The sequence below is a fragment of the Streptopelia decaocto genome (genome assembly GCF_964273445.1).
Source record: "Streptopelia decaocto genome assembly, chromosome: 2".
NCBI lineage: Eukaryota > Metazoa > Chordata > Aves > Columbiformes > Columbidae > Streptopelia > Streptopelia decaocto.
Window position 1 is genome coordinate 112,977,758 of NC_138655.1, and position 14,522 is coordinate 112,992,279.

Below are 14,522 nucleotides of genomic sequence, written 5' to 3' on the forward strand. Positions count from 1 at the left end.
CGTCATCACCGCGGGTGTAGGGGTCGAGCGCGGGGAATCGAAACCGAGACTGCCCCGCCCCCGGGGAGGGGATGGAGCGGGGGGGGGGGGGGGGGTGTCCCCTACCCCCCGCGCCGGGTCCCGGGGCGGGGTAGGGGGGTGGCTGTTGTGTGTTACCGGGCAACCATTTCCTCACAGGATGTTGAGAAACCTGCAAGATGGCTTTATGCCCCCCCCCCCCCGCCGCAGCCAGGAGTGTAAATGCCAATTTTTTTTTTTTAAATGACGTAGCAGTGTCTTCAGCGTACGTGGAAAAATCAGCGTCCGTCCCTCGGTCACTCCTTCATCCCGAGGCGCGTGACTGTCACCCGTGGTTTCTCAAGACAACGACTGCTCAGAGGAAGAAGCCACTGGTTTGGTCTTCCGCGGTGTAAGGGAACCCCAGAGAGCAAAGGCGTCTCCTGTCGTGATTGTTTCCTAATTCATAATTTCCCATTGGGAAATGTGGATCAATAAGCCAAAGATCACTACCTGACAAGAGGTGGCCCAATAGTTCACTTTTCTGTGCACCACATTTTTAACTGGGTTGTTCTGTCATCAAATATCACCGTCTGCACATCTTTCCCATGTAAAAATGAATTTCTGCCAATTGTCTATATTCTCCACTGAGTTTTCACATAACTTAGCCTGCATTTAGGGACTGGAGAAACAAAGTAATGCTCACCTTAGCATGGGGGTGTTTACCACTTCACTCCACATGAAACGCATCGAAATAACAAGGTGAAGCCACTTTAATTTAAAGTACATGAATAAATAAAAACGCAGGCAGAAGTACAGCCACAATTGATATTTTGGAGTTGCATCAATATGAGTTGGGAAAACTGCATGCTCCCCATTGTAATATTGTTCAATAAATGACTTAAAGAACTGAAAGTTCATGGGTGGAATTTTGCAGTTCTTAGACAGGCAAAAGTGCTTGTGTTGATCAGCAGAACATAAATGTTGAGAAGAATGAGTGGCTGATGGGGACTAAGATATCTGGCATTTCATGTAACCTCCAAACTCCTTATCGTTGTTATTTAGGGGTGTTTCACTTCAGTGCAGAGACACCAAACCCACCTCAGTTCTGGTACAGAAAGCGGAAAATGCTGCTTTTTGGCTTGGAGGAGACTGACCTAAACACTGGCAGAACAAGCAATGTTTGCAAGCCATGAGTCTGTTTCTCAAACGCGTCATGAGACACAAAACGAAACCTCTTTTTTTGTTTGTTTACCTCAGCAGTAAAAATGACCCTTGGCAGCTTGTGAGTCTTAAGCTGGTGTGCAGCGGGGCATTTCCTTCTCATGAAGGGCAAAATACTTCCCAAAGCTGTGTCCCTGCCACACGCACACATTGCCAGTGGATTACCGACTCTACCAATTATTGCATTTCACCATTCTAAGAGAGCAGAGAAGGAACAGAAACTGAAAAGGCTGGACCCACCAGGGGAGGTGCACCCAGGCACTCAGGTAAGAGGTCAGGCATGCTGGCTGATATGAGGGCATCAGCACAGAAGGAGGAGCACTGGGAGGACATGCTCATAAAGTCCAGCAAAACAGCATAAAATGATGCATAAAGGCCTCTCTACCTAGCTCCTAAACCCCTTCTGTCACAACTATAAAGTACAGGCATTATGGTAGGTACATTTCCAAGGGAAAACATTTCTTTCGGATAGGAAATTGAGTAACAGATCCAGCCACTGCCGTGTCACCACAGACATGAACCTGCACATTGGAGCTCATGATGGAGGCGTATCCATTGCATAGAAGGGATGGGCCTTGGCACAAAGCTGATGCTAGAAATCATGCTTTTTAGCTCTTCTCCTTTTTGAATGATGCAAAAACCTCACTTGGAGGTGAAGACTACCCTTCATAACACATCCAGGAAAGGCAGTTACAACTCGCGTCACAAGCCCTCAGCCATGCTGAGCTTGAGGGAGCTGCTCCACCAACAATTCTTGCTTTCCAGAGCAGCCAGCATCTCCCAGCTCCTAAGAGCACAACGCTGAGCCTGGATCAGATCCTGCTACATAGAATCATAGAATCACAGAATCACAGAATCATTTCACTCGGAAGAGACCCTCAGGATCATCAAGTCCAACCATAACCTAAATCTAGCGCTAAACCACGTCCCTAAGAACCTCGTCTATATGCCTTTTAAACACCTGCAGGGATGGTGACTCCACCACTTCCCTGGGCAGCCTGTTCCAATGCCTGACAACCCTTTCAGTGAAGAATCTTTTCCTAATATCCAATCTAAACCTCCCCTGGCACAACTTGAGGCCATTTCCTCTTGTCCTATCACTTGATACTTGGGAGAAGAGACAAACACCCTCCATGCTACAACTTCCTTTCAGGTAGTTGTAGACAGTGATAAGGTCACCCCTCAGCCTCCTTTTCTCCAGACTGAACAGACCCAGTTCCCTCAGCCGCTTCTCATCAGACTTGTGCTCCAGGCCCATCGCCAGCTTTGTTGCCCTTCTCTGAACTCTCTCTAATACTTCAATGTCTTTCTTATGATGAGAGGCACAAAACTGAACACAGGGTTCAAGGCAAGAGACTTGCATCTGGTGGGATGCAGATTCAGCTCCCAACTGAAGACGTTGCCTCTATTGTAGTGGCAACATGTACCCAACACTGATAGAACCTGAACTGGTAAATCGACAAACTACATCATACTTCAGGGCCCTGGGGACCTGAATCAGCCTTAAGGGCACTGAACAACCTCATCTGGGTCACCCCCCAGCTCCTGCCTGTGGACCTGGTGATCACGGGGCTGTGTTTGACCCTGGTTCCCCTCACTGGACCAGATCCTGATCCCCACATGTAAGCTGACATCCCAGCCTGGCCTCAGCTCATCCCCATCCCCATGGAGCTGCCCAATGCCCTTGGCAGGGGGCTGTTCCCAGCTGCCCCCAGTCTGCCCAGTTCCCTCACTGAGGGCAGTGGGATGGAACCTGGGTGGGGAAGACCCTGCCCAGCTAGTCCCTCAGGGATCCCCATGTCTCTCCATCCCTTGGGGACCTTTTGGCCCTTGCTGCTCCCTGACACCATACACAGAAATACATGTTTTTCCTGGTATAACAGCCCTGCGCTAGAGAGTTAGTCAACAAAAATACAACAGCCATAAATGATGCCTCCAGCTATTATTAGAGTAATGAGGGCAAATGGTTGTGGTTGTAGGTGTGGTAGGTGTGGTTTTGTGGAGATAGCCAAGCTGCAGCTTCTATCAGGCTGCTTATTTCAGGATGTTTGCTTACTTTAGAAGCATACCTCCAAACTGACGTAGTAATGTTAGTGATGAACTTGTGTTTACCCTAATTTATTTCTGAGTTCATGAAACCTGTCCCAGAGAAAGCAGGTACTTCACAATAATAACTTTAAAAGAACGTTAAATTGAATCATAAGCGCATAATAAGTAAAGGATAGTGCAACACAAATAATGGCAAATACATGTCTATTTTATCATTTTGCTTCTAGTTGCCTTAATGGTGAAAAAAAATGCCTTCACATCTCCCTTGTCTAATGTATCTTGCTTATTATCCTTTCCTGTTACTCCTTTTCCATAAAGCCTGACTGCTTAACCTTGCCTGTGTCAGCATCATATATGCTAGTATACTTGTAAACCATCTGACTGTCTATGAAGGCATTTTATAGTCCTCCAAGAAAAGATCTGTATCATTGTAGAAGCAGTTGTTGGCAATCCACACACAATCATTGGTGGTCTTTGCAAAACAAGGGGTTTTGTTGCTCCTGTGCTTGCCAGCAGTGCAGCCCACAGCCATTTTCCAGTGTTATTCTTTATACACTTAAAACAGTTGTGTCCTGAGCTGGGACTGGAGTCCTGTGACAGCAAGAACTGTATAACTTCTTATGAAAGAAATACAATCTTTTACACCATGAGGCCTGCTCTCCTTTTATGTTTGCTAAACAATGTGGAATAACCCAGCCCGTTCGAGACTGTTTACATGAAGTGTAATCACTGCTGTAAGAGCAGTTCAAATAGTCTTACGAGAGGCAGAAACGAAACCAAGTGAGTGATGAAGAACAGGTAGGAAGAGCAATAGGTGTGACCAGGGTAAAGAAACATTCTCCTGCACCTGTCATCTCAGTCTATTTGTTTTGGAGATAAAATAGCTGAACAAGAGGAAGTAGGAGCAGAGGAGAGAAAAGAGAAAGGTGGAGAACAGAGCAGATGAAGGTTGGAGGAAAGGCACACCCTGGGGCTCACTGGTACGAGCTGGAACTAGTGAGTCTCCCCAGCAGCAATGCCTGAAGGAATCCGGAGAAAGGGCAATCAACAGCCAGCAGCAACAGAACAAACAAAAACACAGGGCTTGTCATCAGAGATGAGTCATCCTGGGAGAAATGTGTAATAATAATAAAACAAAGATGCATACTTTCGTAATCTTTTGTTTTGAAGTAAATCCACACATTTACCCTAGTTCTACTTTGGGTAATTTCAAGCCAACAACTTCAGATCCACGCCACTGTGCTTCCATACCATCTAATGGGGTGCAGCCGCCCATGGATGGTGTGATATGGGAATGATATAAGCCCCAAGATAGCTAAGACCACATAAAGCCAATCACAAAAATAACAGTAGCAAAGAGCCACTACCTGCTTTGGAGCGTGAAGGTGAAGCCTGCATCAGCAAAGAATACATCCATCTAAGACACCAAGAACTGAATGGGATTTTAGAAAGAGAGAGCAGCATTGAGCTTTATTTCATGAGAAACAGAGGTGACAGTCTCGGTGACAGAAAGGAAGAGGAATGCTCCTAGGAAAGATGCCCAAAGACTGGGAGATACTTGTGCATCAGGAAACCTGTCAAGAACCTGCACAGGGTGTTCTCATCCAGGTTTCAGCACCAGCACACTCCTAGCTGCACACCTGAAGACATTGTCAGGAATTTCCATGTTTGTTTTTGTAATGAGGACATGCCAAGTTTTAAACAGAAGGTATTTGTTTTTACTGCCAATAGTGGGCACCACCACCACGTGTGCAGAGGAGCAAACGGCTTTTCCAAATTCTTCTTTTCCCCTTATGTGATTCAGCCTTCCAAAACCAGCTAATGACAGTGACTACTGAAAAGGACACTTTCTGCCACCCATCCTCCAGGACTTCCAACAAAGCCAGCATGATCCCTTCCATCGCAGGGGCACAGGATGGCTGGCATGGCCACTCCTGTACAGAACTGAGCATCCAGCCATCACACCCCTGGGTTTGTTCCATCCATGCAGGATGTTTCCTCCAGCTGTAGGACTGCTTCTTCAGTCAGTATCTAGACCTTTGCCTGGTTTTGGAGCCGCTGGAGATTTTGCTTCCTGAATCACTTACTTCTTACCATGCACTATATCCATCCTTCTCCCTCACATACATCCCCTGCACTAAATGTCCACTGTGTTAAGTTTAAAAAGTGGTGAAAAAGAGGTTCATTCCATTCCGTATCCTGCAAAAAGGCACATCTTGTTTACACATTTATTGTCCTACTAATTGAAGAATATAGCTGCAATATACTCTGATTACCTTCAAATGTGGCGAAGATCTCTTTAATTGATGTCTGAATGCTCCTTTTTCAAATGTCTCACCAACTTTTTCAGAGCACTTTTAAGTCTCACAGGCTTACCATAGCACAAGCAGGCAACAAATTCAGAGTTACATACTGCAGATACTATTAACTAAAAGCCCAAGAAGTTTCTGCAGAATATGATGCAGATTTTACAAAATTCTGCAGGTCACTGTGCTTTTCTGGTTAGGTGGTTCCTCTGAACAACAGTTGCAGCATGGGGTCTTCCACTGGTTGGACATGCAGCTATTTGCTTTAGACTTTATTGTCATTGGGAACAAGGTCTCTCCATGGAAGTGAAACTCAGAAGTGAAAATTTGGAAGAGCTTCAGCACCCCATTTGCCCTCCACTAACATAAAAGCCTCTTTTCACCTCTTATGATTTCCTCCTCCTTCCTCTCTCTTCCCCCCTCCTAATTACAGCACAGTAAGAGGGTAAGCCATGCACAAACCCCAGGTCATTTTTATTCAATTACCGATGTAGGTGTAGTTGCCACAGTGCTGCAAACCCCAGTGCATCCAAATCCGTGCATGTGTTCTCAGCTGATGGTGCTTTTGCTACTCTCGATATCCATTGAAGGGAAGTTAAATACCCTGAGAACAGCAGTGGTAAAAATTCCCCAAATGCTGCCCAGTAACTGAATAGTTACATATTTAATAAAAAGTGAGTTATAAGTTTTAGAGCATGCAGAGCAGTGACTCGAGGTGAGAGAGTATGGTTTATCCTCTGTTGCACTTCTTTCTGGAAATTAAGCTTTTTTAATTTTTTTTTTCATTTATTTTATCTTAGAAGATTCAGGAATATGGAGGTCATTAGAGAGCTTTTGGCCCCAGACTCAGGTATCTCTCAAGAGCTAGTTCATTACTAAAGGAAAGGCTAGGGTATCGAAACTTCAGCATATATATCTTCTCTATTCTTGTAAGGTATTTAAGTTAAACAGCAAAATCAAAATGGGGCATTTTCATCCTCTAGTAATCACATTAAAATTAGGTTAAAACACTCCCAATATTTATTGCCAAAGAAAATATTAGAAAGCAATTATTTTTCCCTGCAGTCCAATCGTGCAATGATCACAGAACCAAAGAAGAGTCCAGGCTGGAAGGGGTCTCCCAAGATCATTTGGTCCAACTTTTGGTGAGAAAGTGTGGTGGTGTGCTCTTGTCTCCACCCCTGACCTGACCTTGTCCTGTAGCCCTGCTCAAGTGATGACCACCAGTGGCAGTGGTGATGGATGTGTCTGGTCATGATGGCTGCATCCCTCTCTAAGTGGATTTGGGGGAGACAGGTAACAACACAAAAGCCAAGGCGTAATTTATGGCAACGAGCCCACCTAACCACAGCGCTGGTCAATGTCCGACTAAAGCCTGGTTTGGAAGAAACTAACATCTGCAGTCAGTATGCAAATATGAATCAATAATCGTACTCCATAAACAGTGGACAGCCCTTTGGGCTCTCCTGCATGGCAGTGGGCTGCAAGCTGGGATCTCCCCTTGAGTAGGGACACCTCTCAAGGTTGCTCCTAAAGGTTGAGAGACTCCTTGCTGCAACAGATGCTGCAACAGTGACTAACAGCATGCTAAAATTTGAAATCTTAGCTAAGTGATATAAAAGATTGATTGCACATACATAATCCTTTAGACATAAACCCTTGACCAAGTCTGGGACTAGGACTGGATCCAGCTGCACCTAGACCCCAGCCTGAGAAGAAGTTTAGAAAGCAAGAAGGTCCTTTCTGAACATTGTGACTCAACAGGAGGGTCTTCCTGACAATCCTGCCTGATCCTGTCCCCTATGCAGTAAATAATCATGTGTACCTTGCCATCAAATCTTGTTAAACCACTGTCATATTTACCATTGAACTTTGTTACCTCACTGTTTTATATCAATAAATTTTATGGTTGCTTCTCTCTTATGAGTGAAGTGCATCCCTTTCATTCTGTCCATGACAGAAAGGGAGCCTAGATGAGATTATCTAGCACCCTGTCCAGTCGCATGTTGGGAACCTTCAGCAATGGGGGCTCTACCCCATCCCTAGGGCAGTTGTTCTAGTGATTGATTGTTCCCATGGTAAAAAAATTCTTTCTTATATCTCAGGATGAAGACACCCATATATAATTAAAAATGTTTACCCTTCAATTTATTTCCATTAATATATAATAATTCTATATATAATACAATACTTTAAAGTTAATCTTAAGCTTTCCCTAGCTGAGGCTATGCCAAAAGAACTGATCTTTCAAAATATACTAAATCCCAGAGGAAAAAAAGCACTGATAGAATATATACAATGTTATGCAGTAGTATTACACCATCATACAGGTTGCCATCCAGAGCTCATAAAATGTTGTATAAAGTATTACATTCTGCAGAACACATAGTCACACAGAAAATTAGTTACAAAAATGAAGGAAAAAAAACCCTAGGGCTTTTGTTTTATACTTACTGACTGGCCCAGAAGATTTTTTGTTTCAAAGGAAAAGATAAATATCAGAAAAACTAGCATCATCATGAACAGTAGCTTGGAAAAATTTAAACACTGAAGAACAAAGCAGTTAGTTACTGTAATGGGAGAAAAAAGAAAGGTTGCATAAATTTGGTCTCCTAAGTTCCATCTTTGTGTAATTTTAGGAACATGGAAAATGCTGCCTCTGTATCAATGTGTGATTAATTTACATAAGTGTTCTGCTTGTGACAGTTTTTAATGTCAGAGGAAAATAAGACATAACAAGTAATGTTCATGCATGTTTGCAAAGAAAAATTACAAAATGCTTTGCCTACAGCAGTGCCCTCCCTAACAATCAGGACTTTGTCTGCAGCCAAGTAAATACCATTTTTGCCATTGCAAGTGAAAGCTGAAGGATTTGCACTGGCTTAACAGGGCAGGGTCTCAACACTTGTCTGGCTTACGTTGGCTTAAGCTGATTTTGCCTTATTTTAGTGGAGATAGCAATTAACTAGTGGTCAGGTTGGGTTTAGGTTAGCTTTAGGTTTTTTTGTGACTGTGTTATCTGTTATCCTAGAACAAAATAGCAGGTACAAGAATAAAAAAGGGGATAGTACCAGAGGTGCCAGGCTATGAACACAAACCACAGCGGTCATTACAGGAGGGCAATCGTGTTAAATCAGTTTAGATATCAAAGAAAGAACAGATAACTGAAAAACCGAGGACCACTGAAGAGCAAGTTCACATTCACAGATTGCATTAAAAGAATACATATTAATAAAACTAAAACCAGGCAGCGTCCAACACCAAGGAGGAGAGGACCTCCAGCCTGGCATCAGCCTCCTCCCAGGGAAAAGCCTGGGGTGCTGATCTGTCAGTGACGGACTCCGCTGGAGATGCTGGAAGAGGGAGCAGGACACCAGAGAAAGAGGGAAGCCTTTTGCATGTAACTATTTAAACTGTACTAATGAGACTTCCCTGTACTAATTGGGACTGTGAACTGTGGTAGTACTACAATTGGGCTAATATTAATACTTTGTTGGATGTTGGTTAGAATGCCAATAAATGCTTAACTTCACATATGCAATGTGTTCCACTTCACTTGTAAGACCTGGAGTGTAACAATACTGTGGACAGCAGAGTAAATGATGCTTTCTCTAGGAAAGACAACTATGCATGTCTTAAGGTCCATATAAATAAATGCTCATATTCTAGGCAGATAAGTGATTTTATGTTTAACATGCTGACAAAAAGAATGAACTTTGTTTCCAAATTGTATGAGGCATGTCCTATGGGGCCTTGCACAAATCATCCTGCTCATCTGGGTCCTTTCAAGTGGGCTTAATAATAATTCTTTACCTGATAGCACTGCATGCACAAGGTATGATGAGAATATATAAACACGTGGCATTTGGACTTCAAAGTGATTTTCTCATTATGAGCTTCCAGAACCTGCTTTCCTTCAGAACTCATAAAAATGCACTATAAACTAGGGTGAACAATCTTAATTGTGGCAATATTTTCTAGCAAAAACTCCTCTTGCAACATGTAAATGCTTGAGCCTATGTATAAAGGCATGCAGCACATGGTCTTGCGCAACTCTTCCACTCGTAGAAGCACATTTTCACGTGGCCCTGAGCTGTGAGATACCAACTCAGAATATAATTACTTCATTTTAACAAGTGATCTTGTGTCAAGTGAGCAACACCAGCTGTCTTGAATTATATATGGGATAATTTGGTTTCAATGGAACATGAATCTGATGCTTTTTTCTGTCTTTGCGGAGAGATATTTTTTTGAGGAGGAGGGTGTTCAGGTAGCCACTGCATTAACTTGGAGCAGCTCCTTCTCTGCAAATAAGTTTAGTAATTTAGCAGTAGCAGCAGTGCTATTGCTTTGGTATTGGCATATAGCCAACCACAACAACACAAATTTTGTGTTCGTATTTTATTGTGTATCCTAAAGCTGCATGAAATTTCACTGGAGGATAAGCAGGTCTGTATTAAGCAATGGTAAGGGTTAAAAGAACTGCCTGGACACTCCGGGTGCTTGTCTAGACAAGCTGAAAAGAAGCAGAGGTCTGTGAATCAAGGTTATTTAGTTTGCATTCTTTCAGTTATCTCTTTCTAGCCAACTGGAGAGAGTTTTAAGAAGCTGTCATAAATTTTGCTGCTGTTTGGCAGCAAAAACTGTAAGAAGGGTGAAAGATACTATGTCCCATTAAAATGCACATCAAGGAAAATTATTTAAGGGCAAATGAGAAGACATTTCCAGAGACTGGAATATCACCTATGAAAAATGCTGTTTCTTGCAAGAAATTTTATAAAAGTACTAGTGTAGAAAAAACCCTCTTACTTCTGGAATGCCGTCCAACTTGCTTCTCTTAAAAAAAAAAAATCAGGCTTTTTTGCTCAAGCAATCCTCATCTTTTAACCTCCTATTCTACTTGAGCTGCAGTCTAAATCCTTAATAATTGTAACCTTTCAAGTGGATTTAATCACCCTTCAGTCCTTTCTCAAGTGTAGCAGGTCTCTGCCTTTTTGTAGCCTGGCCTCATGTTAGAGGGTGTAGTCTTGGGTTCTTGTTTTGTAAAGGAGAAGACAGTGTTGTGCCAACCAGGATTTACTTGTTTCCCTTGTGCTACAATCCCATGTTCCAATTCTTCCTTAAAACTTATTCGCTATTTCTTAATACTCTCTTTTAATCGCTTAAGACAAATAAAGCAATGTTGACTTTGAATGGGTCACTAACAAATTACAAATAAATTAAAAACTGTTTTCTGAGCTTCTTAATACGTTTGAGTTGGAATAGTAAGTACATTCTGCAGATAAGTGGGTGAGACTTGAAAATGGTATACAGTATAGTAGATGAAGATTATCAGACCCCAAACTAGACAGATCTTTGCATTAAAGAAAAATTATAATATAAATCAAAGCATTCAAAATCCATATTGTTTACTGGCACTTGGGCTGCATCTTCTCAGCAGTGAAAAAGATTTTTTTAAGACTGCAGTTCTTCCACTACATTATTTTTTTCTTTTTAATTTAATGTTCTCTGTGTCTCCAAGGCAAAAACTCACTACATTTCTCTAGTGATCGTGAGGCTGTTTTAATTTTCATATGTTTCTATGAAACTAATCCTTGCTTTCTGAAATTTCTTAGCATTGATTGCTAAATATATGAGCTTTCCTCTTTGGGATCTTAAAAAGCATTAAGATTCAAAGATGCTTCTTTCATTCGTTCTTCACCACTTCTGTTGCCCTGGCACCACTTCTGGGCCTTGGCATCAAAACATACTGGTTAAATCTTCCTAAATTATTCAAAATGAAATCTAGATAATTTGGTTTTGATTTGCTTTAATAAAAACAAATTTGCATACTCTTTATCCTCTTAGATTGAAAAAAAAAAAAAAAGAAAAAAAAAAAGACTAAAAATCAAAGAGGTATTTTACCATGACACATACGTCTCTACGAGGCTTCTCTGGTAAACTATTTTTAGTGATTAATTGTGCCTGATGTTTCCCTTCTTTAATGGATTGTCACACAAAACATCAGCAGAGCTGACCTCCAGCTGGACCAGTTGAGATGCAAATATGGCTACTTACAGTTGAGATGCAAATATGGCTACTTACAGCCAAACAGAAATAGACTTACCTACATCAGCTTCAACATGGAAGTTGGGAGTTTGGCACAGACAACACAAGATTTATAATCTTCATGCAAGCAACATCCAGTAAGTTGAACTGCATCTGTATGATACAAACTGAAACGCGGGTATAAATAATAAAAGGTGGAAATTTTCCTGCTGGCTTGTTGATGACAGTGAAAATAGCTGTCAGCAACCACACAGACAAGGAAGAGTTTGAGTAAATATGGTCTGTTCCAGATTGTGCACCAAGATCCAGCAGATGCCTTCTGCTTTACTGCTCCTGTTACCAGCTGCTCTGGCCAAGTCTTGTGGCAGACTGTCCGAGGCCACTCAAACCAGATTCGCCCCCGAGGCTCAAATTCTGGAGCAGACCCAAATTCATCTGCTCTGATGCTCACCGGGTGGGTGCACAGCCAAGGTTCCTGCACAGTCACTTGTTGTCTCTTTGTGCTTATTTATCCTCTGTTACCTGCCCTGCTCATGCTACAAGGGAGGCTTGTACCCAGGTCTCAAACCTTTACCTGAGAGTCCAACAAAAGTGCACCGTGGCCCAGGTATTTGTCACTGTAACCAGAAGGTTTGGGAAGCCACGGCCAGGGAGGTGGCAGGGCAGGACTGCTGCTGTCCACCCAGGTATTTTTGCCAAAGACAACAAGTGGGGAGCCTGAAGTCAGCTGTAAAAGTGGCTTTTGTAGAGATCTTTCATGCCTGGGCGCACCACAGGCACCTGTCCATATGGACAGGAATTAGACAGATTGACACTTTATAGCAACCATCCTAGACAGGGCTGACAAGAAAAATGTCCTTGCAAGGCAAAGCACCTTATAGCAAGGTACCAGCAATCCATTTAATCCTTAGCACTCACTAAAAAATGGTTTTGCTTCATGCTTCACACATTCCTTCCAGTGCCTGTATCTTCTTCATGCTCTTGGCCAGGGCACAGCCATGAGCCCATCAGCCTCCTGTTTAAAGTGATGTCGTGACAGTTTACTTCTCAGGATGTTCTTTTTTGTTCTCTTTTTTGTTTGTATGTTTTTTCTTCTGCAAAGTCAAAACTGCTTTATTGATTGCTGTCAGCACTTTGCAATTAATGTATGGTCCAAAACATGAAGACAGGTGTTTATGAAGAGGATGAGGTGTCAATTCAGTTACATTACATGAGATGAAGAGATGCTAATAGTAGAACGTCTTCAACTGGAATGATTTCCGTTTCTTGGCATTGCAGCTAAGGCAACTCATAAATTACATGAATATACTGTGGTGTTTTACACAGTGATGCACTCACTCTACCACCCTGACAAGGCACTGCAATGAATCTGCCTTCCTGGAGAAGTTTTTGCTTCTCCGAAGCTCCATTTGCAGCTTGCCTGAGAGAAGCGGCATTTTCTGTACCTGGGGAAATGCCATGACATGCTGGTTTTGCTCCAGGAGGTGCTGGTCTGTTATGATCGCATTGCCATCTCTTATTGGAGATAGCACTATAAACAGAGAGAGAATAGTATATATAATATTATGTGTCTTTTGATGCTGGGAAATTCAAGTTGTGCAGCATTGAATAGGCCTCCAGTGCATGTGCAGCGCACTGTGCAGACCCCATCCATAGAAATGGTTACCTCAGTTTGGTCATCCAAGCTATTGTAGGATTTTCTTGCAGAAAAACAACTCCATTCATCATTTCTACTGTCAAACAGGAAGGATGTTCACATGAGAACGTCTTGCTGCATTTCTAGATAAGGGCAAGGCCACGCAGATGGTGTGATTGCTGGTATGGAGGGGGAGCTGCCTGAAGGCTGCTTGATTACAGCAAGCAGAGGTTGTCCTGCAGCCAAGGGATTTGTGCGGTGCAACAGAGGCCCAAAGGCCATGCTGGGTGTGCAGCAGTTTAACTCATATATGGTCCACTAAAGCCTTCACCTGCAATTATCTCCTGGCCAGGATCACTGCAAGAGACTACAGGTTTCATTTAATCACAGCTGTGGTCCCTTTCCCAGCTGCAATCGAGGGAGCCATGCTCCAACCACCAGACCCAGCACCACAGGCAGGGCCGTATGCACTGGCAAAGAGAACCAGAGCTCTGTCAGACAAGTGTCTCCAAAGCCCAGGAGTCACAAAAGCTCAGGGCTTGCTGCCAAGTTTTACCAATGCCACAAATAATTGTCTGTTTTACATTTTTGAGAAATTCCTGACAATGTGTGCTGTGATTGTATAGGCACATATCGCTACGCATGCAGTCATGAGACATATCTTGGAAAGCATATTGCATCCAGCTCTGGAGTCCTCAGCACAGGAAAGACATGAACCTGTTGGAGGGGGGCCAGAGGAGGCCACAAAAATGATGAAAGGGCTGGAACAGCTCTGCCGTGAGAACAGGCTGAGAGAGTTGGGCTTGTTCAGCCTGAAGAAGAAAGGTTCTGGGGAGACCTTATTGCAGCCTTTCAGTACTTAAAAGGGGCCTATAAGAAAGATGTGGACAGCTTTTTTAGCAGGGCCTGTTGCAACAGGACAAGGGGTGATGGTTTTAAATCAAAAGAGGAGAGATTTACACACAACTAGATATAACTAAGAAATTTTTTACAGTGAGGTTGGTAGAACACTGAAACAGGTTTCCCAGAGAGGTGGTGGATGCCCCATCCCTGGAGACATTGCAGGCCAGGCTGGACGGGGTTCTGAACAACCTGATGCGGTTGAAGATGTCCCTGCTCGTTGCAGAGTGGGTGGACTACATGACATTTGAAGGTCCCTTCCAACCCAAACTACTCCAAGATTCCGCAGGAGACATTTAGTGGAACAGGTACTGTGGTCAGCCATACAGTGCAGTAGGTACTGCTGTTGTGAACACACAGCA